Source organism: Schistocerca americana, chromosome 10 (genome assembly GCF_021461395.2).
Source record: "Schistocerca americana isolate TAMUIC-IGC-003095 chromosome 10, iqSchAmer2.1, whole genome shotgun sequence".
NCBI classification, from domain to species: Eukaryota; Metazoa; Arthropoda; class Insecta; order Orthoptera; family Acrididae; genus Schistocerca; species Schistocerca americana.
This window is the reverse complement of record NC_060128.1, coordinates 12,970,619-12,993,608: the sequence shown is the minus strand read 5'-3', so window position 1 is coordinate 12,993,608 and position 22,990 is coordinate 12,970,619.

Sequence of the window (22,990 nt, the reverse complement as noted above, 5' to 3'; positions counted from 1 at the left end):
CAGTAAACCTGGAGTGAAGCATCGGAATCTATAACTAGTGTCACAGGGACGGTTCAAACATAGACAGTAAGATGAGTCAGTATTCTTGCACTTTAGTGGGCATTGTGCTTTTTGTATTTAATTCCGATGCAATTTCTGTGTTTCATCGTCACTAAGAAGGTCAGTGGGATACAGTAAACTTGAAGTTAAGCATCGGAATCTATAACTAGTGTCACAGGAATGGTTCAAAACATAGTCAGTAAGAAGAGTCAGTGTTCTTGTAGTTATGTTGGCATTGTGCCTTTTCTATTTGATTCCGATGCAATTTCTGTGTTTCATCGTCAATAAGAAGGTCAGAGGTATACAGTAAACCTGATGAGAAGCATCGGAATCTATAACTAGTGTCACAGGAATGGTTCAAAACATAGTCAGTAAGAAGAGTCAGTCTTCTTGTACTTAAGTCGGCATTGTGCCATTTGTATTTAATTCCGATGCAATTTCTGTGTTTCATCGTCAATAAGAAGGTCCAAGGGATACAGTAAACCTGGAGTGAAGCATCGGAATCTATAAATAGTGTCACAAGAATGGTTCAAATCATAGACTGTCAGAAGAGTCAGTCTTCTTGTACTTTAGTCGGCATTGTGCCTTTTGTATTTAATTCCGATGCAATTTCTGTGTTTCCTCGTCAATAAGAAGGACCAAGGGATACAAAAAACCTGGAGTGAAGCATCGGAATTTATAACTAGTGTGACAGGAATGGTTCAAAACATAGTCAGTAAGAAGAGTCAGTCCTCTAGTACTTAAGTCGGCATTTTGCCTTTTGTATTTAATTCCGATGCAATTTCTGTGTTTCATCGTCAATAAGAAGGTCCAAGGGATACAGTAAACCTGGAGTGAAGCATTGGAATCTATAACTAGTGTCACAGGGATGTTTCAAAACATAGACAGTAAGAAGAGTCAGTCTTCTTGTACTTAAGTCGGCATTGTGCCTTTTGTATTTAATTCCGATGAGATTTCTGGGATTCATCGTAAATAAGAAGGTCAGAGGGATACAGTAATCCTGAAGTTAAGCTTCGGTATCTATGACTAGTGTCACAGGATGGTTCAAAACATAGTCAGGAAGAAGAGTCGGTCTTCTTTTACTTAAGTCGGCATTGTGCCTTTTGTATTTAATTCCGGAGCAATTTCTGTGTTTCATCGTCAATAAGAACGTCCAAGGGATAATGTAAACCTGGAGTGAAGCATCGGAAACTATGACTAGTGCCACAGGAATGGTTCGAAACATAGTCAGTAAGAAGAGTCAGTCTTCTTGTACTTAAGTCGGTATTGTGCCTTTTGTATTTCATTCCGATGCAATTTCTGTGTTTCATCGTCAATAAGACGGTCCAAGGGATACAGTAAACCTGAAGTGAAGCATCGGAATCTATAACTAGTGTCACAGGAATGGTTCAAAACATAGTCAGTAAGAAGAGTCAGTCTTCTTGTACTTAAGTCATCATTGTGCCTTTTCTATTTAATTCTGATGCAATTTCTGTGTTTCATCGTCAATAAAAAGGTCCAAGGGATACAGTAAACCTGGAGTGAAGCATCGGAATCCATAACTAGTGTCACAGGAATGGTTCAAAACATAGACAGTAAGAAGAGTCAGACTTCTTTTACTTAAGTCGGCATTGTGCCTTTTGTATTTAATTCCGATGCAATTTCTGTGTTTCATCGTCATTAAGAAGGTCCAAGGGATACGGTAAACCAGTAGTGAAGCATCGGAGTCTATAACTAGTGTCACAGGAATGGTTCAAAACATAGACAGTAAGAAGAGTCAGTCTTCTTGTACTTAAGTCATCATTGTGCCTTTTCTATTTAATTCCGATGCAATTTGTGTGTTTCATCGTCAATAAGATGGTCAGAGGGATACAGTAAACCTGAAGTGAAGCATCGGAATCGATAACTAGTGTCACAGGAATGGTTCAAAACATATGCAGTTGGAAGAGACAGTCTTCTTGTAATTAAGTCGGTATTGTGCGTTTTGTATTTAATTCCGATGCAATTTCTGTATTTCATCGTCAATAAGAAGGTCAGAGGGATACAGTAAACCTGAAGTGAAGCATCGGAATCTATAACTAGTGTCACAGGAATGGTTCAAAACATATACAGTTGGAGGAGTCAGTCTTCTTGCACTTAAGTCGGCATTGTGCTTTTTGTATTTAATTCCGATGCAATTTCTGTGTTTCATCGTCAATAAGAAGGTCCAAGGGATACAGTAAACCTGTAATGAACCATCGGAATCTATAACTAGTGTCACAGGAATGGTTCAAAACATAGACAGTAGGAAAAGTCAGTCTACATGTACTTAATTCGGCAATGTGCCTTTTGTATCTAATTCCGATGCAATTTCTGTGTTTCATCGGCAATAAGAAGATCAGAGGGATACAGAAAACCTTATGTGAAGCATCGAAATTTATAACTAGTGTCACAGGAATGGTTCAAAACATAGTCAGTAAGAAGAGTCAGTCTTCTTGTTCTTAAGTCGGCATTGTGCCTTTTGTATTTAATTCCGATGCAATTTCTGTGTTTCATCGTCAATAAGAAGGTCCAAGGGATACAGTAGACCTGAATTGAAGCCTCGGAATCTATAAGTAGTGTCACAGGAATGGTTCAAAACATAGACAGTAAGTAGAGTCAGTCTTCTTGTACTTAAGTCGGCATTGTGACTTTTGTATTTAATTTTCATGCAATTTCTGTGTTTCATCGTCAATAAGAAGGTCGGAGGGAAACAGTAAACCTGAGGTGAAGCATCGGAATCTATAACTAGAGTCACAGGAATGGTTCAAAACATAGACAGTAAGAAGATTCAGTCTTCTTGTACTTAAGTCGGCATTGTCCCTTTTGTATTTAATTCCGATGCAATTTCTGTGTTTCATCGTCATTAAGAAGGTCCAAGGGATACAGTAAACCAAAAGTGAAGCATCGGAGTCTATAACTAGTGTCACAGGAATGGTTCAAAACATAGTCAGTAAGAAGAGTCAATCTTCTTGTACTTAAGTCATCATTGTTCATTTTCTATTTAATTCTGATGCAATTTCTGTGTTTCATCGTCAATAAGAAGGTCCAAGGAATACAGTAAACCTGGAGTAAAGCATCGGAATCTATAACTAGTGTCACAGGAATGGTTCAAAACACAGTCAGTAAGAAGAGTCAGACTTCTTTTAATTAAGTCGGCATTGTGCCTTTTGTATTTAATTCCGATGCAATTTCTGTGTTTCATCGTCAATAAGAAGGTCAGAGGGATACAGTTAACCTGATGTAAAGCATCGGAATCTATAACTAGTGTCACAGGAATGGTTCAAAACGTAGTCAGTACGAAGAGACAGTCTTCTTGTAATTAAGTCGGTATTGTGCGTTTTGTATTTAATTCCGTTGCAATTTCTGTGTTTCATCGTCAATAAGAAGGTCAGAGGGATACAGTAAACCTGAAGTGAAGCATCGGAATCGATAACTTGTGTCACAGGAATGGTTCAAAACATAGTCAGTAGGAAGAGACAGTCTTCTTGAAATTAAGTAGGTATTGTGCGTTTTGTATTTAATTCCGATGCAATTTCTGTGTTACATCGTCAATAAGAAGGTCCAAGGGATACAGTAAACCTGGAGTGAAGCATCGGAATCTATAACTAGTGTCACAGGGACGTTTCAAAACTTAGACAGTAAGATGAGTCAGTATTCTTGTACTTTTGTCGGCATTGTGCTTTTTGTATTTAATTCCGATGCAATTTCTGTGTTTCATCGTCACTAAGAAGGTCAGTGGGATACAGTAATCCTGAAGTTAAGCATCGGAATCTATAACTAGTGTCACAGGAATGGTTCAAAACATAGACAGTAGGAAGAGTCAGTCTTCTTGTACTTAAGTCGGTTTTGTCCCTTTTATATTTAATTCCGATGCAATTTCTGTGTTTCATCGTCAATAAGAAGGTCAGAGGGATACAGTAAACCCGAAGTGAAGCATCGGAATCTATAACTAGTGTCACAGGAATGGTTCAAAACATAGAGAGTTGGAAGATTCAGTCATCTTGTACTTAAGTCGGCATTGTGCATTTTCTATTTTAATTCCGATGGAATTTCAGTGTTTCATCGTCAATAAGACGGTCGGAGGGATACGGTAAACCTGAAGTGATGTATCGGAATCTATAACTAGTGTCACAGGAATGGTTCAAAACATAAACAGTTGGAAGAGTCAGTCCTCTTGAACTTAAGTCGGCATTGTGCTTTTTGTATTTAATTCCAATGCAATTTCTGTGTTTCATCGTCAATAAGAAGGTCCAAGGGATACAGTAAACCTGTAATGAACCATCGGAATGTATAACTAGTGTCACAGGAATGGTTCAAAACATAGACAGTAGGAAAAGTCAGTCTTCTTGTACTTAAGTCAGCATTGTGCACATTCCATTTAATTCCGATGCAATTTCTGTGTTTCATCGTCAGTAAGAAGGTCAGAGGGATACAGTAATCCTGAAGTGAAGCACCGGAATCTGTAACTAGTGTCACAGGAATGGTCCAAATCATAGACAGTAGGAAGAGTCAGTGTTCTTGTACTTGAGTCGGCATTGTGCCTTTTGCATTTAATTCCGATGCAATTTCTGTGTATCATCGTCAAGAAGAAGGTCAGAGGGATACAGTAAACCTGAAGTGAAGCATCGGAATCTATAACTAGTGTCACAGGAATGTTTAAAATCATAGACAGTAGGAAGAGTCAGTCTTCTTGTACTTAAGTCCGCATTGTGCGTTTTGTATTTAATTCCGATGCAATTTCTGTGTTTCATCGTCAATAATAAGGTCAGAGGGATGCAGTACACCTGAGGAGAAGCTTCGGAATCTATAACTAGTGTCACAGGAATGGTTCAAAGCATAGACAGTAAGGAGAGTCGGTCTTCTTGTACATATGTCTGCATTGTGCCTTTTGTATTTAATTCCGATGCAATTTCTGTGTCTCATCGTCAATAGGAAGGTCAAAGGGATACAGTAAACCTGGAGTTAAGCATCGGAATCTATAATTTGTGTCACAGGGATGGTTCAAAGCATAGACAGTAAGAAGAGTCAGTCTTCTGGTACTTAAGTCGGCATTGTGCCTTTTGTATTTAATTCCGATGCAATTTCTGTGTTTTATCGTCAATAAGAAGATCCAAGGGATGCAGTACACCTGAAGTGAAGCGTCGGAATCTATAACTAGTGTCACAGGAATGGTTCAAATCATAAACAGTAAGAAGAGTCAGTCTTCTTGTACTTAAGTCAGCATTGTGCACATTCCATTTAATTCCGATGCAATTTCTGTGTTTCATCGTCAGTAAGAAGGTCAGAGGGATACAGTAATCCTGAAGTGAAGCACCGGAGTCTGTAACTAGTGTCACAGGAATGGTCCAAATCATAGACAGTAGGAAGAGTCAGTGTTCTTGTACTTGAGTCGGCATTGTGCCTTTTGCATTTAATTCCGATGCAATTTCTGTGTATCATCGTCAAGAAGAAGGTCAGAGGGATACAGTAAACCTGAAGTGAAGCATCGGAATCTATAACTAGTGTCACAGGAATGTTTAAAATCATAGACAGTAGGAAGAGTCAGTCTTCTTGTACTTAAGTCCGCATTGTGCGTTTTGTATTTAATTCCGATGCAATTTCTGTGTTTCATCGTCAATAATAAGGTCAGAGGGATACAGTAAACCTGAAATGACGCATCAGAATCTATAACTAGTGTCACAGGAATGGTTCAAAACATAGACAGTAAGAAGGGTCAGTCTACGTGTAGTAAAGTCGGAATTGTGCCTTTTGTGTTTAATTCCGATGCAATTTCGGTGTTTCATCGTCATTAAGAACGTCCAAGGGATACAGTAAACCTGAAGTGAGTCATCGGAATCTATAACTAGTGTCACAGGAATGGTTCAAAACATAGTCAGTAAGAAGAGTCAGTCTTCTTGTACTTAAGTCGGCATTGTGCCTCTTCTATTTAATTCCGATGAAATTTCTGTGTTTCGTCGTCAATAAGAAGGTCCAAGGGATACAGTAAACCTGAAGTGAAGCATCGGAATCTATAACTAGTGTCACAGGAATGGTTCAAAACATAGACAGTAAGAAGAGTCAGTCTTCTTGTACTAAAGTCGGCATTGTGCCTTTTGTATTTAATTCCGATGCAATTACTGTGTTTCATCATCAATAAGAAGGTCAGAGGGATTCAGTAAATTTGAAGTGAATCATCGGAATCTACAACTAGTGTCACAGGAATGGTTCAAAGCATAGAGAGTAGGAAGAGTCAGTCTCCTTGTACTTAAGTCGCCTTTGTGCCTTTTGTATTTAATTCCGATGCAATTTCTGTGTTTCATCGTCAATAAGAAGGTCAGAGGGATACAGTAAGCCTGAAGTGAAGCATCGGAATCTATAACTAGTGTCAGAGGAATGGTTCAAAACATAGTCGGTAAGAAGAGTCTGTCTTCTTGTACTTAATTCGGCATTGTGCCTTTTCTATTGAATTCCGACGCAATTTCTGTGTTTCATCGTCAATAAGAAGGTCAGAGGGATACAGTAAACCTGAAGTGAAGCATCGGAATGTATATCTAGTGTCACAGGAATCGTTCAAAACATAGACAGTAGGAAGAGTCAATCTTCTTCTACTCGTGTCGGCATTGTGCATTTTGTATTTATTTCCGATGCAATTTCTGTGTTTCATCGTCAATACGAAGGTCAGAGGGATACAGTAAACCTGATGTCAAGCATCGGAATCTATAACTAGTGTCACAGTAATGGTTAAAAACATAGACAGTAGGAAGAGTCAGTCTTCTTGTACTTAAGCCGGCATTGTGCCTCATTTATTTAATTCCGATGCAATTTCTGTGTTTCATCGTCAATAAGAAGGTCAGAGGGATACAGTAAACCCGAAGTGAAGCATCAGACTCCATAACTAGTGTCACAGGAATGGTTCAAAACATAGACAGTAAGAAGAGTCAGTCTACTTGTACTTAAGTCTGCATTGTGCCTTTTGTATTTCATTCCAATGCAATTTCTGTGTTTCATCGTCAATTAGAAGGTCCAAGAGATACAGTACCCTTGAAGTGGAGCATCGGAATCTATAACTAGTGCCACAGGATTGGTTCAAATCATAGACAGTAAGAAGAGTCAGTCTTCTTGTACTTAAGTCGGCATTGTGCCTTTTGTATTTAATTTTGATGCAATTTCTGTGTTTCATCGTCAATAAGACGGTCAGAGGGATACAGTAATCCTGAAGTGAAGCATCGGAAAGTATAACTGGTGTCACAGGATTGATTCAAAACATAGATAGTAGGAAGAGTCAGTTTTCTTGTACTTAAGTCGGCATTGTGATTTTTCTGTTTAATTCCGATGCTATTTCTGTGTTTCATCGTCAATAAGAAGGTCACATGGATACAGTAAACCTGAAGTGAAGCATCGGAGTCTATAACTAGTGTCACAGGAATGGTTCAAAACATAGTCAGTAGGAACAGTCAGTCTTCTTGTACTTAAGTGGGCATTGTGCCTTTTGTATTTAATTCCGATGCAATTTCTGTGTTTCATCGTCAATTAGAAGGTCCAAGGGATGCAGTACACCTGAAGTGAAGCGTCGGAATCTATAACTAGTGTCACAGGAATGGTTCAAATCATAAACAGTAAGAAGAGTCAGTCTTCTTGTACTTAAGTCAGCATTGTGCACATTCCATTTAATTCCGATGCAATTTCTGTGTTTCATCGTCAGTAAGAAGGTCAGAGGGATACAGTAATCCTGAAGTGTAGCACCGGAATCTGTAACTAGTGTCACAGGAATGGTCCAAATCATAGACAGTAGGAAGAGTCAGTGTTCTTGTACTTGAGTCGGCATTGTGCCTTTTGCATTTAATTCCGATGCAATTTCTGTGTATCATCGTCAATAAGAAGGTCAGAGGGATACAGTAAACCTGAAGTGAAGCATCGGAATCTATAACTAGTGTCACAGGAAGGTTTCAAATCATAGACAGTAGGAAGAGTCAGTCTTCTTGTACTTAAGTCCGCAATGTGCGTTTTGTATTTAATTCCGATGCAATTTCTGTGTTTCATCGTCAATAAGAAGGTCAGAGGGATACAGTAAACCTGAAATGACGCATCAGAATCTATAACTAGTGTCACAGGAATGGTTTAAAACATAGACAGTAAGAAGGGTCAGTCTACGTGTACTAAAGTCGGAATTGTGCCTTTTGTGTTTAATTCCGATGCAATTTCGGTGTTTCATCGTCAATAAGAAGGTCCAAGGGATACAGTAAACCTGAAGTGAGTCATCGGAATCTGTAACTAGTGTCACAGGAATGGTTGAAAACATAGTCAGTAAGAAGAGTCAGTCTTCTTGTACTTAAGTCGGCATTGTGCCTCTTCTATTTAATTCCGATGAAATTTCTGTGTTTCGTCGTCAATAAGAAGGTCCAAGGGATACAGTAAACCTGAAGTGAAGTATCGGAATCTATAACTAGTGTCACAGGAATGGTTCAAAACATAGACAGTAAGAAGAGTCAGTCTTCTTGTACTAAAGTCGGCATTGTGCCTTTTGTATTTAATTCCGATGCAATTACTGTGTTTCATCGTCAATAAGAAGGTCAGAGGGATTCAGTAAATTTGAAGTGAATCATCGGAATCTACAACTAGTGTCACAGGAATGGTTCAAAGCATAGAGAGTAGGAAGAGTCAGTCTCCTTGTACTTAAGTCGCCTTTGTGCCTTTTGTATTTAATTCCGATGCAAATTCTCTGTTTGATCGTCAATAAGAAGGTCAGAGGGATACAGTAAACCTGAAGTGAAGCATCGGAATCTATAACTAGTGTCAGAGGAATGGTTCAAAACATAGTCAGTAAGAAGAGTCTGTCTTCTTGTACTTAATTCGGCATTGTGCCTTTTCTATTGAATTCCGATGCAATTTCTGTGTTTCATCGTCAATAAGAAGGTCAGAGGGATACAGTAAACCTGAAGTGAAGCATCGGAATGTTTATCTAGTGTCACAGGAATCGTTCAAAACATAGACAGTAGGAAGAGTCAGTCTTCTTCTACTCGTGTCGGCATTGTGCATTTTGTATTTATTTCCGACGCAATTTCTGTGTTTTATCGTCAATACGAAGGTCAGAGGGATACAGTAAACCTGATGTCAAGCATCGGAATCTATAACTAGTGTCACAGTAATATTTAAAAACATAGACAGTAGGAAGAGTCAGTCTTCTTGTACTTAAGCCGGCATTGTGCCTCATTTATTTAATTCCGATGCAATTTCTGTGTTTCATCGTCAATAAGAAGGTCAGAGGGATATAGTAAACCCGAAGTGAAGCATCGGACTCCATAACTAGTGTCACAGGAATGGTTCAAAACATAGACAGTAAGAAGAGTCATTCTACTTGTACTTAAGTCGGCATTGTGCCTTTTGTATTTCATTCCAATGCAATTTCTGTGTTTCATCGTCAATAAGAAGGTCCAAGAGATACACTACCCTTGAAGTGGAGCATCGGAATCTATAACTAGTGCCACAGGATTGGTTCAAATCATAGACAGTAAGAAGAGTCAGTCTTCTTGTACTTAAGTCGGCATTGTGCCTTTTGTATTTAATTCTGATGCAATTTCTGTGTTTCATCGTCAATAAGACGGTCAGAGGGATACAGTAATCCTGAAGTGAAGCATCGGAAAGTATAACTGGTGTCACAGGATTGATTCAAAACATAGATAGTAGGAAGAGTCAGTCTTCTTGTACTTAAGTCGGCATTGTGATTTTTCTGTTTAATTCCGATGCTATTTCTGTGTTTCATCGTCAATAAGAAGGTCAGATGGATACAGTAAACCTGAAGTGAAGCATCGGAGTCTATAACTAGTGTCACAGGAATGGTTCAAAACATAGTCAGTAGGAACATTCAGTCTTCTTGTACTTAAGTGGGCATTGTGCCTTTTGTATTTAATTCCGATGCAATCTATGTGTTTCATCGTCAATAAGAAGGTCCAAGGGATACAGTAAACCTGCAGTGAGGCATCGGAATCTGTAACTAGTGTCACAGGAAATTTTCAAAACATAGTCTGTAAGAAGAGTCAGTCTTCTTGTACTTAAGTCGGCATCGTGCCTCTTCCATTTAATTCCGATGCAATTTCTTTGTTTCATCGTCAATAAGAAGGTCCAAGGGATGCAGTACACCTGAAGCTAAGCATCGGAATCTATAACTAGTGTCACAGGAATGGTTCAAAGCATAGACAGTAAGAAGAGTCAGTCTTCTTATACTTAAATCGGCATTGTGCCTTTTCTATTTAATTCCGATGCAATTTCTGTGTTTCATAGTCAATAAGAAGGTCAGAGGGATACAGTAAACCTGAAGGGAAGCATCGGAATCTATAAGTGGTTTCACAGGCATGGTTCAAACAAAGTCAGTAAGAAGAGTCAGTCTTCTTGTACTTAAGTCGGCATTGTGCCTTTCGTATATAATTCCGATGCAATTTCGGTGTTTCATCGTCAATAAGAAGGCCCAAGGGATACAGTAAACCTGAAGTGAATTATCGGAATCTATAACTAGTGTCACAGGAATGGTTCAAAACATAGACAGTAAGATGAGTCAGTCTTCTTGTACATAAGTCGGCATTGTGCCTTTTGTATTTAATTCCGATGCAATTTCTGTGTTTCATCGTCAATAAGAAGGTCCAAGGGATACAGTAAACCTGAAGTGAAGCGTCGGAATCTATAACTAGTGTCACAGGAATGGTTCAAAACATAGACAGTAATAAGAGTCAGTCTTCTTGTACTTAACTCGGAATTGTGCCTTTTGTATTTCATTCCGATGGAATTTCTGTGTTTCCTCGTCAATAAGAAGGTCAGAGGGATACAGTAAACCTGAAGTGAAGCATCGGTATCTATAACTAGTGTCACAGGAATGGTTCAAAACATAGAGAGTAGGAAGAGTCAGTCTTCTTGTACTTATGTCGGCATTGTGGCTTTTGTATTTAATTCCGATGCAATTACTGTGTTTCATCGTCAATAAGAAGGTCAGAGGGATACAGTAAACCTGAAGTGAAGCATCGGAATCTATAACTTGAGTAACAGGAATGGTTGAAAACATAGTCAGTAAGAACAGTCAGTCTTCTTGTACTTAATTCGGCATTGTGCCTTTTTACTTAATTACGATGCAATTTCTGTGTTTCATCGTCAATAAGAGGGTCCAAGGGATAGAGTAAACCTGAAGTGAAGCATCGGAATCCATAACTAGTGTCACAGAAATGGTTCAAAACATAGTCAGTAAGAAGAGTCAGTCTTCATGTACTTAAGTCGGCATTGTGCGTTTTGTATTTAATTCGGAAGCAATTTCTGTGTTTCATCGTCAATAAGAAGGTCAGAGGGATACTGTAAACATGAAGTGAAGCATCGGAATGTATAACTAGCGTCACAGAAATTGCTCAAATCATAGACAGTAGGAAGAGTCAGTCTCCTCGTACTTAAGTCGGCATTGTGCCTTTTGTATTTATTTCCGATGCAATTTCTGTGTTTCATCATCAATAAGAAGGTCAGAGGGATACAGTACACCCCACGTGAAGCATTGGAATCTATAACTAGTGTCACCGGAATGGTTCAAAACATAGAGAGCAGGAAGAGTCATTCTTCTTGTACTTAAGTCGGCATTGTGCCTTTTCTATTTAATTCCGATGCAATTTCTGTGTTTCATCGTCAATAAGAAGGTCAGAGGGATGCAGTACACCTGAGGAGAAGCTTCGGAATCTATAACTAGTGTCACAGGAATGGTTCAAAACATAGACAGTAAGAAGAGTCAGTCTTCTTGCACTTAAGTCGGCATTGTGCCTTTTCTATTTAATTCCGATGCAATTTCTGTGTTTCATCGTCAATAAGAAGGTCAGAGGGATACAGTAAACCTGATGCATCGGAATCTATAAGTGGTGTCACAGGATCGGTTCAAAACATAGAAAGTAAGAAGAGTCAGTCCTCTTGTACTTAAGCCGGCATTGTGCCTTTTCTAATTAATTCCGATGCAATTTCTGTGTTTCATCATCAATAAGAGGGTCAGAGGGATACAGTAAATCTGAAGTGAAGCATCGGAATCTATAAGTAGTGTCACAGTAGTGGTTCAAATCATAAACAGTTAGAAGAGTCAGTCTTCTTGTACTTAAGTCAGCATTGTGCACATTCTATTTAATTCCGATGCAATTTCTGTGTTTCATCGGCAATAAGAAAGTCAGAGGGATACAGTAATCCTGAAGTGAAACATCGGAATCTATAACTAGTGGCACAGGAATGGACCAAATCATAGACAGTAGGAAGAGTCAGTGTTCTTGTACTTGAGTCGGCATTGTGCCTTTTGCATTTAATTCCGATGCAATTTCTGTGTTTCAACGTCAATAAGAAGGTCAGAGGGATACAGTAGACCTAAAGTGAAGCATCGGAATCTATAACTAGTGTCACAGGAATGGTTCAAAACATAGACTGTAGGAAGAGTCGGTCTTCTTGTACTTAAGTCGGCATTGTGCGTTTTGTATTTAATTCCGATGCAATTCCGGTGTTTCATCGTCAATAAGAAGGTCCAAGGGATACAGTAAATCTGAAGTGAAGCATCGGAATCTATAAGTAGTGTCACAGGAATGGTTCAAAACATAGACAGTAGGAAGAGTCAGTCTTCTTGTACTTAAGGTGGCATTGTGCCTTTTCTATTTAATTCCTATGCAATTTCTGTGTTTCGTCGTCAATAAGAAGGTTCAAGGGATACAGTAAACCTGAAGTGAAGCATCGGAATCAATAACTAGTGTCACAGGAATGGTTCAAAACAAAGACAGTAAGATGAGACAGTCTTCTTGTACATAAGTCGGCATTGTGCCTTTTGTATTTAATTCCGATGCAATTTCTGTGTTTTATCGTCAATAAGAAGGTCCAAGGGATGCAGTACACCTGAAGTGAAGCATCGGAATCTATAACTAGTGTCACAGGAATGGTTCAAAACATAGACAGTAGGAAGAGTCGGTCTTCTTGTACTTAAGTCGGCATTGTGCGTTTTGTATTTAATTCCGATGCAATTCCTGTGTTTCATCGTCAATAAGAAGGTCCAAGGGATACAGTAAATCTGAAGTGAAGCATCGGAATCTATAAGTAGTGTCACAGGAATGGTTCAAAACATAGACAGTGGGAAGAGTCAGTCTTCTTGTACTTAAGGTGGCATTGTGCCTTTTCTATTTAATTCCTATGCAATTTCTGTGTTTCGTCGTCAATAAGAAGGTTCAAGGGATACAGTAAACCTGGAGTGAAGCATCGGAATCTATAACTTGTGTCACAGGGATGGTTCAAAGCATAGACAATAAGAAGAGTCAGTCTTCTGGTACTTAAGTCGGCATTGTGCCTTTTGTATTTAATTCCGATGCCATTTCTGTGTTTTATCGTCAATAAGAAGGTCCAAGGGATGCAGTACACCTCAAGTGAAGCATCGGAATCTATAACTAGTGTCACAGGAATGGTTCAAATCATAAACAGTAAGAAGAGTCAGTCTTCTTGTACTTAAGTCAGCATTGTGCACATTCCATTTAATTCCGATGCAATTTCTGTGTTTCATCGTCAGTAAGAAGGTCAGAGGGATTCAGTAACACTGAAGTGAAGCACCGGAATCTGTAACTAGTGTCACAAGAATGGTCCAAATCATAGACAGTAGGAAGAGTCAGTGTTCTTGTACTTGAGACGGCATTGTGCCTTTTGCATTTAATTCCGATGCAATTTCTGTGTATCATCGTCAATAAGAAGGTCAGAGGGATACAGTAAACCTGAAGTAAAGCATCGGAATCTATAACTAGTGTCACAGGAATGTTTCAAATCATAGACAGTAGGAAGAGTCAGTCTTCTTGTACTTAAGTCCTCATTGTGCGTTTTGTATTTAATTCCGATGCAATTTCTGTGTTTCATCGTCAATAAGAAGGTCAGAGGGATACAGTAAACCTGAAATGACGCATCAGAATCTATAACTAGTGTCACAGGAATGGTTCAAAACATAGACAGTAAGAAGAGTCAGTCTTCTTGTACTAAAGTCGGCATTGTGCCTTTTGTATTTAATTCCGATGCAATTACTGTGTTTCATCGTCAATAAGAAGGTCAGAGGGATACAGTAAATTTGAAGTGAATCATCGGAATCTACAACTAGTGTCACAGGAATGGTTCAAAGCATAGAGAGTAGGAAGAGTCAGTCTCCTTGTACTTAAGTCGCCTTTGTGCCTTTTGTATTTAATTCCGATGCAATTTCTGTGTTTCATCGTCAATAAGAAGGTCAGAGGGATACAGTAAACCTGAAGTGAAGCATCGGAATCTATAACTAGTGTCAGAGGAATGGTTCAAAACATAGTCAATAAGAAGAGTCTGTCTTCTTGTACTTAATTCGGCATTGTGCCTTTTCTATTGAATTCCGATGCAATTTCTGTGTTTCATCGTCAATAAGAAGGTCCAAGAGATACAGTACCCTTGAAGTGGAGCATCGGAATCTATAACTAGTGCCACAGGATTGGTTCAAATCATAGACAGTAAGAAGAGTCAGTCTTCTTGTACTTAAGACGGCATTGTGCCTTTTGTATTTAATTCTGATGCAATTTCTGTGTTTCATCGTCAATAAGACGGTCAGAGGGATACAGTAATCCTGAAGTGAAGCATCGGAAAGTATAACTGGTGTCACAGGACTGATTCAAAACATAGACAGTAGGAAGAGTCAGTCTTCTTGTACTTAAGTCGGCATTGTGATTTTTCTGTTTAATTCCGATGCTATTTCTGTGTTTCATCGTCAATAAGAAGGTCAGATGGATACAGTAAACCTGAAGTGAAGCATCGGAGTCTATAACTAGTGTCGCAGGAATGGTTCAAAACATAGTCAGTAGGAACAGTCAGTCTTCCTGTACTTAAGTGGGCATTGTGCCTTTTGTATTTAATTCCGATGCAATTTATGTGTTTCATCGTCAATAAGAAGGTCCAAGGGATACAGTAAACCTGAAGTGAGGCATCGGAATCTGTAACTAGTGTCACAGGAAATTTTCAAAACATAGTCTGTAAGAAGAGTCAGTCTTCTTGTACTTAAGTCGGCATTGTGCCTTTTCCATTTAATTCCGATGCAATTTCTTTGTTTCATCGTCAATAAGAAGGTCCAAGGGATGCAGTACACCTGAAGCGAAGCATCGGAATCTATAACTAGTGTCACAGGAATGGTTCAAAGCATAGACAGTAAGAAGAGTCAGTCTTCTTATACTTAAATCGGCATTGTGCCTTTTCTATTTAATTCCGATGCAATTTCTGTGTTTCATAGTCAATAAGAGGGTCAGAGGGAAACAGTAAACCTGAAGGGAAGCATCGGAATCTATAAGTGGTGTCACAGGCATTGTTCAAACAAAGTCAGTGAGAAGAGTCAGTCTTCTTGTACTTAAGTCGGCATTGTGCCTTTCGTATATAATGCCGATGCAATTTCGGTGTTTCATCGTCAATAAGAAGGGCCAAGGGATACAGTAAACCTGAAGTGAAGCATCGGAATCTATAACTAGTGTCACAGGAATGGTTCAAACATATCAGTAAGAAGAGTCAGTCTTCTTGTACTTAAGTCGGCATTGTGCCTTTTCTATTTAATTCCGATGCAATTTCTGTGTTTCGTCGTCAATAAGAAGGTTCAAGGGATACAGTAAACCTGAAGTGAAGCATCGGAATCAATAACTAGTGTCACAGGAATGGTTCAAAACATAGACAGTAAGATTAGTCAGTCTTCTTGTACATAAGTCGGCATTGTGCCTTTTGTATTTAATTCCGATGCAATTTCTGTGTTTCATCGTCAATAAGAAGGTCCAAGGGATACAGTAAACCTGAAGTGAAGCGTCGGAATCTATAACTAGTGTCACAGGAATGGTTCAAAACATAGACAGTAATAAGAGTCAGTCTTCTTGTACTTAACTCGGAATTGTGCCTTTTGTATTTCATTCCGATGGAATTTCTGTGTTTCCTCGTCAATAAGAAGGTCAGAGGGATACAGTAAACCTGAAGTGAAGCATCGGTATCTATAACTAGTGTCACAGGAATGGTTCAAACATATCAGTAAGAAGAGTCAGTCTTCTTGTACTTAAGTCGGCATTGTGCCTTTTCTATTTAATTCCGATGCAATTTCTGTGTTTCATCGTCAATAAGAAGGTCCAAGGGATACAGTAAACCTGAAGTGAAGCGTCGGAATCTATAACTAGTGTCACAGGAATGGTTCAAAACATAGACAGTAGGAAGAGGCAGACTTCTTGTACTTAAGTCGGCATTGTGCCTTTACTATTTAATTCCTACGCAATTTCTGTGTTTCATCGTCAATAAGAAGGTTCAAGGGATACAGTAAACCTGAAGTGAAGCATCGGAATCAATAACTAGTGTCACAGGAATGGTTCAAAACATAGACAGTAAGATTAGTCAGTCTTCTTGTACATAAGTCGGCATTGCGCCTTTTGTACTTAATTCCGATGCAATTTCTGTGTTTCATCGTCAATAAGAAGGTCCAAGGGATACAGTAAACCTGAAGTGAAGCGTCGGAATCTATAACTAGTGTCACAGGAATGGTTCAAAACATAGACAGTAATAAGAGTCAGTCTTCTTGTACTTAACTCGGAATTGTGAGTTTGTATTTCATTCCGATGGAATTTCTGTGTTTCCTCGTCAATAAGAAGGTCAGAGGGATACAGTAAACCTGAAGTGAAGCATCGGTATCTATAACTAGTGTCACAGGAATGGTTCACAACATAGAGAGTAGGAAGAGTCAGTCTTCTTGTACTTATGTCGGCATTGTGCCTTTTGTATTTAATTCCGATGCAATTACTGTGTTTCATCGTCAATGAGAAGGTCAGAGGGATACAGTAAACCTGAAGTGAAGCATCGGAATCTATAACTAGAGTAACAGGAATGGTTCAAAACATAGTCAGTAAGAAGAGTCAGTCTTCTTGTACTTAATTCGGCATTGTGCCTTTTTACTGAATTACGATGCAATTTCTGTGTTTCATCGTCAATAAGAAGGTCAGAGGGATGCCGTACACCTGAAGAGAAGCTTCGGAATCTATAACTAGTGTCACAGGAATGGTTCAAAACATAGACAGTAAGAAGAGTCAGTCTTCTTGCACCTAAGTCGGCATTGTGCATTTTCTATTTAATTCCGATGCAATTTCTGTGTTTCATCGTCAATAAGAAGGTCAGAGGGATACAGTAAACCTGAAGCATCGGAATCTATAAGTGGTGTCACAGGATCGGTTCAAAACATAGAAAGTAAGAAGAGTCAGTCCTCTTGTACTTAAGCCGGCATTGTGCCTTTTCTAATTAATTCCGATGCAATTTCTGTGTTTCATCATCAATAAGAAGGTCAGAGGGATACAGTAAATCTGAAGTGAAGCATCGGAATCTATAACTAGTGTCACAGGAATGGTTCAAATCATAAACAGTTAGAAGAGTCAGTCTTCTTGTACTTAAGTCAGCATTGTGCACATTCTATTTAATTCCGATGCAATTTCTGTGTTTCATCGTCAATAAGAAGGTCCAAGGGATACAGTAAATCTGAAGTGAAGCATCGGAATCTATAAGTAGTGTCACAGGAATGGTTCAAAACATAGACAGTAGGAAGAGTCAGCATTCTTGTACTTAAGGTGGCATTGTGCCTTTTCTATTTAATTCCTATGCAATTTCTGTGTTTCGTTGTCAATAAGAAGGTTCAAGGGATACAGTAAACCTGAAGTGAAGCATCGGAATCAATAACTAGTATCACAGGAATGGTTCAAAACAAAGACAGTAAGATGAGTCAGTCTTCTTGTACATAAGTCGGCATTGTGCCTTTTGTACTTAATTCCGATGCAATTTCTGTGTTTCATCGTCCATAAGAAGGTCCAAGGGGTACAGTAAACCTGAAGTGAAGCGTCGGAATCTATAACTAGTGTCACAGGAATGGTTCAAAACATAGACAGTAATAAGAGTCAGTCTTATTGTACTTAAGTCGGAAATGTGCCTTTTGTATTTAATTCCGATGCAATTACTGTTTTTCATCGTCAATAAGAAGGTGAGAGGGATACAGTAAACCTGAAGTGAAGCATCGGAATCTATAACTAGTGTAACAGGAATGGTTCAAAACATAGTCAGTAAGAAAAGTCAGTCTTCTTGTACTTAATTCGGCATTGTGCCTTTTTACTTAATAACGATGCAATTTCTGTGTTACATCGTCAATAAGAGGGTCCAAGGGATAGAGTATACCTGAAGTGAAGCATCGGAATCCATACCTAGTATCACAGGAATGGTTCAAAACAAAGACAGTAAGATGAGTCAGTCTTCTTGTACATAAGTCGGCATTGTGCCTTTTGTATTTAATTCCGATGCAATTTCTGTGTTTCATCGTCCATAAGAAGGTCCAAGGGGTACAGTAAACCTGAAGTGAAGCGTCGGAATCTATAACTAGTGTCACAGGAATGGTTCAAAACATAGACAGTAATAAGAGTCAGTCTTATTGTACTTAAGTCGGAAATGTGCCTTTTGTATTTAATTCCGATGCAATTACTGTGTTTCATCGTCAATAAGAAGGTGAGAGGGATACAGTAAACCTGAAGTGAAGCATCGGAATCTATAACTAGTGTAACAGGAATGGTTCAAAACATAGTCAGTAAGAAAAGTCAGTCTTCTTGTACTTAATTCGGCATTGTGCGTTTTTACTTAATAACGATGCAATTTCTGTGTTACATCGTCAATAAGAGGGTCCAAGGGATAGAGGATACCTGAAGTGAAGCATCGGAATCCATAACTAGTGTCACAGAAATGGTTCAAAACATAGTCAGTAAGAAGAGTCAGTCTTCATGTACTTAAGTCGGCATTGTGCCTTTTGTATTTAATTCGGAAGCAATTTCTGTGTTTCATCGTCAATAAAAGGTCAGACGGATACAGTAAACCTGAAGTGAAGCATCGGTATGTATAACTAGCGTCACAGAAATTGCTCAAATCATAGACAGTAGGAAGAGTCAGTCTTCTTGTACTTAAGTCGGCATTGTGCCTTTTGTATTTATTTCTGATGCAATTTCTGTGTTTCATCATCAATAAGAAGGTCAGAGGGATACAGTACACCTCAAGTGAAGCATTGGAATCTATAACTAGTGTCACCGGAATGGTTCAAAACATAGTGAGCAGGAAGAGTCATTCTTCTTGTACTTAAGTCGGCATTGTGCCTTTTCTATTTAATTCCGATGCAATTTCTGTGTTTCATCGTCAATAAGAAGGTCAGAGGGATGCAGTACACCTGAAGAGAAGCTTCGGAATCTATAACTAGTGTCACAGGAATGGTTCAAAACATAGACAGTAAGAAGAGTCAGTCTTCTTGCTCTTAAGTCGGCATTGTGCCTTTTCTATTTAATTCCGATGCAATTTCTGTGTTTCATCGTCAATAAGGAGGTCAGAGGGATACAGTAAACCTGAAGCATCGGAATCTATAAGTGGTGTCACAGGATCGGTTCAAAGCATAGAAAGTAAGAAGAGTCAGTCCTCTTGTACTTAAGCCGGCATTGTGCCTTTTCTAATTAATTCCGATGCAATTTCTGTGTTTCATCATCAATAAGAAGGTCAGAGGGGTACAGTAAATCTAAAGTGAAGCATCGGAATCTATAACTAGTGTCACAGGAATGGTTCAAAACATAGTCAGTAAGAAGAGTCAGTCTTCTTGTACATAAGTCGGCATTGTGCCTTTTCTATTTACTTCCGATGCAAATTCTGTGTTTCATCGTCAGTATGAAGGTCAGAGGGATACAGTAAATCTGAAGTGAAGCATCGAAATCTATAACTAGTGGCACAGGAATGGTCCAAATCATAGACAGTAGGAAGAGTCAGTGTTCTTGTACTTGAGTCGGCATTGTGCCTTTTGCATTTAATTCCGATGCAATTTCTGTGTTTCATCGTCAACAAGAAGGTCAGAGGGATACAGTAGACCTGAAGTGAAGCATCGGAATCTATAACTAGTGTCATAGGAATGGTTCAAAACATAGACAGTAGGAAGAGTCGGTCTTCTTGTACTTAAGTCGGCATTGTGCGTTTTGTATTTAATTCCGATGCAATTCCTGTGTTTCATCGTCAATAAGAAGGTCCAAGGGATACAGTAAATCTGAAGTGAAGCATCGGAATCTATAACTAGTGTCATAGGAATGGTTCAAAACATAGACAGTAGGAAGAGTCGGTCTTCTTGTACTTAAGTCGGCATTGTGCGTTTTGTATTTAATTCCGATGCAATTCCTGTGTTTCATCGTCAATAAGAAGGTCCAAGGGATACAGTAAATCTGAAGTGAAGCATCGGAATCTATAAGTAGTGTCACAGGAATGGTTCAAAACATAGACAGTAGGAAGAGTCAGTCTTCTTGTACCTAAGTTGGCATTGTGCCTTTTCTATTTAATTCCTATGCAATTTCTGTGTTTCGTATTCAATAAGAAGGTTCAAGGGATACAGTAAACCTGAAGTGAAGCATCGGAATATATAACTAGTGTCACAGGAATGGTTCAAATCATAGACAGTAAGAAGAGTCAGTCTTCTTGTACTTACGTCGGCATTCTGCCATTTCTATTTAATTCAGATGCAATTTCTGTGTTTCTTCATCAATAAGAAGGTCAGAGGGATACAGTAAACCTGAAGTAAAGCATCGGAGTCTATAATTAGTGTCACAAGAATGGTTCAAAACATAGTCAGTAAGAGGAGTCAGTCTTCTTGAACTTAAGTCGGCATTGTGCCTTTTCTATTTAATTGCGATGCAATTTCTGTGTTTCATTGTCAATAAGAAGGTCAGAGGGATACAGTAAACCTGAAGTGAAGCATCGGAATCTATAACTAGTGTCACAGGAATGGTTCAAACATAGTCAGTAAGAAGAGTCAGTCTTCTTGTACTTAAGTCGGCATTGTGCCTTTTGTATTTAATTCCGATGTAATTTCTGTGATTCATCGTCAATAAGAACGTCCAAGGGATACAGTAAACCTGAAGCGAAGCATCGGAGTCTATAACTAGTGTCACAGGAATGATTCAAAGCATAGACAGTAGGAAGAGTCAGTCTACATGTACTTAAGTCAGCATTGTGCCTTTTGTATTTAATTCCGATGCAATTTTTGTGTTTCATCGTCAATAAGAAGGTCCATGGAATGCTGTAAACCTGAAGAAAAGCTTCGGAATCTATAACTAGTGTCACAAGATTGGTTCAAAGCATAGACATTAAGAAGACTCAGTCTTCTTGCACTTAAGTCGGCATTGCGCCTTTTCTATTTAATTCCGATGCAATTTCTCTGTTTCATCGTCAATAAGAAGGTCAGAGGGATACAGTAAACCTGAAGTGAAGCATCGGAATCTATAACTAGTGTAACAGGAATGGTTCAAAACATAGTCAGTAAGAAAAGTCAGTCTTCTTGTACTTATGTCGGCATTGTGCCTTTCGTATTTGATTCCGATGCAATTTCGGTGTTTCATCGTCAATAAGAAGGTCCAAGGGATACAGTACACCTGAAGTGAAGCATCGGAATCTATGACTAGTGTCACAGGAATGGTTCAAATCATAGTCAGTAAGAAGAGTCAGTCTTCTTGTACTTAAGTCGGCATTGTGCCTTTTCTATTTACTTCCGATGCAAATTCTGTGTTTCATCATCAATAAGAAAGCCAGAGGGATACATTAAACCTGAAGTGAAGCATCAGAATCCATAACTAGTATCACAGGATTAGTTCAAAACATGGAAAGTAAGAAGAGTCAGTCTACTTGTAGTTAATCGGCATTGTGCCTTTTGTATTTAATTCTGACGTAATTTCTGTGTTTCATCGTCAATAAGAAGGTCCAAGGGATACAGTACACCTGAAGTGAGGCATCGGAATCTATAACTAGTGTCACAGGAATGGTTCAAATCATAAGCAGTAAGAAGAGTAAGTCTTCTTGTACTTAAGTCAGCATTGTGCTCATTCCATTTTTATTCCGATGCAATTTCTGTGTTTCATCGTCAATAAGAAGGTCAGAGGGATACAGTAAACCTGAAGTGAAGCATCGGAATCTATAACTAGTGTCACAGGTATGGTCCAAATCATAGACAGTAGGAAGAGTCAGTTTTCTTGTACTTGAGTCGGCATTGTGCCTCTTGCATTTAATTCCGATGCAATTTCTGTGTTTCATCGTCAATAAGAAGGTCAGAGGGATACAGTAAACCTGTAGTGAAGCATCGGAATCTATAACTAGTGTCACAGGAATGGTTCAAAACATAGACAGTAGGAAGAGTCGGTCTTCTTGTACTTATGTCGGCATTGTGCGTTTTGTATTTAATTCCGATGCAATTCCTGTGTTTCATCGTCAATAAGAAGGTCCAAGGGATACAGTAAATCTGAAGTGAAGCATCGGAATCTATAAGTAGTGTCACAGGAATGGTTCAAAACATAGACAGTAGGAAGAGTCAGTCTTCTTGTACTTAAGTTGGCATTGTGCCTTTTCTATTTAATTCCTATGCAATTTCTGTGTTTCGTCGTCAATAAGAAGGTTCAAGGGATACAGTAAACCTGAAGTGAAGCATCGGAATATATAACTAGTGTCACAGGAATGGTTCAAATCATAGACAGTAAGAAGAGTCAGTCTTCTTGTACTTAAGTCGGCAATCTGCCATTTCTATTTAATTCCGATGCAATTTCTGTGTTTCTTCATCAATAAGAAGGTCAGAGGGATACAGTAAACCTGAAGTAAAGCATCGGAGTCTATAATTAGTGTCACAGGAATGGTTCAAAACATAGTCAGTAAGAGGAGTCAGTCTTCTTGAACTTAAGTCGGCATTGTGCTTTTTCTATTTAATTGCGATGCAATTTCTGTGTTTCATTGTCAATAAGAAGGTCAGAGGGATACAGTAAATTTGAAGTGAAGCATCGGAGTCTATAACTAGTTTCACAGGAATGGTTCAAACATAGTCAGTAAGAAGAGCCAGTCTTCTTGTACTTAAATCGGCATTGTGCCTTTTGTATTTAATTCCGATGTAATTTCTGTGATT